Here is a 3,681-nt window from a genome sequence, read left to right as displayed (position 1 = left end):
ACATTCATTTCACTCCCCCTTTGTTTTGGAATTCATTTCAGACCTTTCAAATACAGTTATTACAGGTTGTGCTCCCCCTGTTTAATATGCATTGTTAAGTTGGCAAATAGTAAAATGATTGCACATTGTCAAGTTTGAACATTTAAGTATGTTATGACATTTCCATGGCACATCACAGAATTAGAGACATACACAAAGTTTCAAAAAGAAGGGTATGACATTCATATGTGTATTACAATCATTTGAAGCCATTACAAGGATAATTTCAGAGCAAATTATGATGAGAGCACATCGAATGTGATTCCAAGGATAGTTTTCAACTCAAGTGTAGATGGAATCTTTCTTAAGTTAATTCAAGAAGTACCACAAATGATATTCAAGGAAAGCACGAATGGAAATCTAACCTCTCTTCAATAATAAGTATGAAAGCTTGTTCATTTAAGATCTTTTGCCCAATATATTAAGTATTTTATCAACATGAGAGCAATTTAACTAATTTTCAGAGTATAAGAGCAGTATATTAAGTATGATTGCAAAGTTCTTTTATGGTGTAAAAATATTGTGGCATAAATGCCAAAAACATGAATTCATGCAATTTATGATATATCTTAGAGCATACATAAAATTCAAAGCTTTGAAGGTTCTTATAAAGACTTTAATCCTTTAAAAAGGAAGCACATTTTGGTACATATAATAATGAATTGGCATAAAAATTGAAGTTCTAGAGAACAAGCCAATAAGAACTCATCAGTAAATTCCAAAAATTGGTTTTCTAAGAGATACTCAAGAAAATTCAACACATTATTCTCTCCCCTTTTTCATTAAGTTAGAGGCTCTTAAGATCAACTGTTTGAATTGCAATTTGGTTCATGATTTATGCATAAGATATATTAACCAAATAACAAGCCTCAAGGTGTATCATAAAGATTTTCAGATTTAAATTTCAGATGATACATATTGGAGAGCATTAGGATCACTTTTCATTTAGTATGCTTTCTCTCTCCTTTAGTTATAGATTTATGCGATTAAGTTCCATAAGATCTCTCCTTCTGAGATTTTCTTTCTCCCCCTCAATTGATCATTCCATTTAAGAGTTTAGAATTTGAAGATAATATTCAATAAAATTGTCAATCTCAAAAAAAATATTTTCTATAAGTTTCAGCTTATTTTCATAAGACTCAATGTTTGAGATAAGACAACCTTTATAGAACTCATCTCAAGGTATAAACTTATTATATAATTAAGCAAGTCTTGCAATATAAGGAGGTTCATCAAAATCAATCCATAAAAATCAAGGTATGAGATACTGAATATCTAAAGCTCCCCTCAAAAGATGCATTCTTCTTTAATCATTCTTTTCTATTGTTGAATTTCAGATTTTAGTGATAAACGTGAATAAAACTGAAATTCTATGATATCGAGAATGTAGAGTAATCTAGTATTATTCAAAATTTGTAGCAATTACTCTTTCTAATCCTTCAAGAACAAGTTATGCTTTCTCTTAATCTTAGAGAAAATGTATAGAAATATTAATCAGAAAATGATTCATTTGAAGCTCAGTTTCTTTCAAAAGCATTTACATTTTCTTTCTTTTAGAATCGTTTGAGTGAGCTGAAATATTTCTAGCTTTAAGATCATTCACTCTATATATATTCTGATGGAAGTCTTTAAGAATGTAGGAGAGAAAAACATATAGATTACCATTGAGGTATATATATTTATAGAGCTCAATTTCTTAATCACAGTTTTTCAGCAATGTATACATGAAACACAAATTTTTTTTTAATATCAAAATAAAGTCATATATTTAGAAATTTTTGTTTGCAATCAAGATCATCGAAAGACACATCATTTGGACCAATATTGGTACATCTAAAGATAAGAAATGATATGTTTCGGATGCGTATCGGAGCAATCAACCAAGGCATCAAAATTAATTCTGTTTTTCTTACATTAAGATTTTATTTAGAAATCATATTGAGTTTAAGCTTTTATACAAAATCAGATTCTGAATTTCATAAAGATTTTCAATAAAGACTTTCAAAGTCATAATTTGAGATATGTATCTTCCACATTGTAGCTCATCTTAAATCATTACGATTGAAAACACATATTTCAAACATATAAGAGCATATTCAGAATATTTGTATTTATGTTGAGTTTTGGTATGAGTTAGAACATTATATACCAAAGTTATTGCCTAAATAGAGATATCCTTCTCTTCTCCTTTTTACAAATTTATTCAACTTTCAGATTTTGACGATGATTGTGTACGACAAATCTGAATTTCTTTTCAATATTACCAAACAAAAATTTTATGTAGTATTCCAAACATTCAATCAATTGTCCAAGCATGGAGCATTACAAAATATTGAGAACTCATAATTCAAGACATCATGCCCATGCAAAATATATTATGTGTTAAGTCATGCATTAAAATAATAAGAAAAAGAATGTCAAGGATCAAAATCAATTCTTTTCAAATAAACTCTCCCTATTTAAATATAATTTTGCACTGATTTCATCCTTGAAATGTGTTTTCAAGTGATTAAAGCTTGACTTGATTCTTCTTATATACTTTCATTTACTTTGTCATTCATTTTTACTTTCTTATGCTCTATACTCTATTTGCTCCCTATCCGGTGGAGTTGGAAGGGGCACGAGGTACTACCACTAGCCTCCCTCTTGTGCCGTCCCTAATATGCCCTACACCGAATAGTTGGGTCAAATAGTGCCGGGTACTACCACTAGCCTCCCCATTGGCACCATCCCTATGATGAGCAATATAGAAAGGTTAAAATATTTACTTTAAACTCTCCCTCTATTTAAGTGTAATTCATTACGGATTTTATCCTTCCAAAAGAATGCTCACACAAGTCTTACAAATGTGCTGAATATATTACGCTTGTTTTGCTTTTTCTTAAGATTGGAGTATTTGCCTTTACTTAGATTTTACTTCTCTTGAATAATATCCATTATCTTTTCTTTATCTCTCTTTTTTTTGTTATTCTCAAGTAATTTACTTGAAAGAGCAGAATAAAGAAATAATCAAATGTATCATATAGAGGTATATCATGCAAACACATTTTCATTATGCTCAAGAATTCATAGCTTCTCACAAGTCATTTTAAAATTTTAAGCATAAACTTGTGTAGTTCATGGTTATGACATAGGTAAAGATATATTTTAGTTTGGGCAAACCATGAAACAATTTCTAAAAGCACAAGTCAATCAATACATATATAGACATGATATCAAGAAATTAATAATTAAAGACTTTAATCATGCCATAGTAAGATTTAAGTTAATGACTTTGCTCAGCTAATTTATGAGAGAGGTATCTAAAATTACCGAATCATTCTGCATTCTTCAAGTCAAATACCTACTAGATTTCTTATGTGTAACCTTTTGGCTGAAGAAAGTCCTCTCTCTTGTTTGCATGTGAATGTTTATTGTACCTTTTATGGAGGTGTCCTTCAAGTTGAAATCTCTCATTTTCTTGCTCAAGGATCCTGCAAACTCCTTTTCTTTCTTGAAAGAAAGTCATTAGTTTCTTCAAGATACAAAACATTCATCTACCATATTTTTAACTAGATGACTCAATACAAGATATGACACTAGTTGAATGTTGAGTCACTTTACTCAAGAGATTGCCTAAGTATAAGCAAGCACATATCACTT

Source organism: Phoenix dactylifera, unplaced genomic scaffold, assembly GCF_009389715.1.
Source record: "Phoenix dactylifera cultivar Barhee BC4 unplaced genomic scaffold, palm_55x_up_171113_PBpolish2nd_filt_p 000718F, whole genome shotgun sequence".
NCBI lineage: Eukaryota > Viridiplantae > Streptophyta > Magnoliopsida > Arecales > Arecaceae > Phoenix > Phoenix dactylifera.
The sequence above is the reverse complement of the archived record's forward strand: the minus strand, read 5'-3'. Positions refer to the sequence as shown.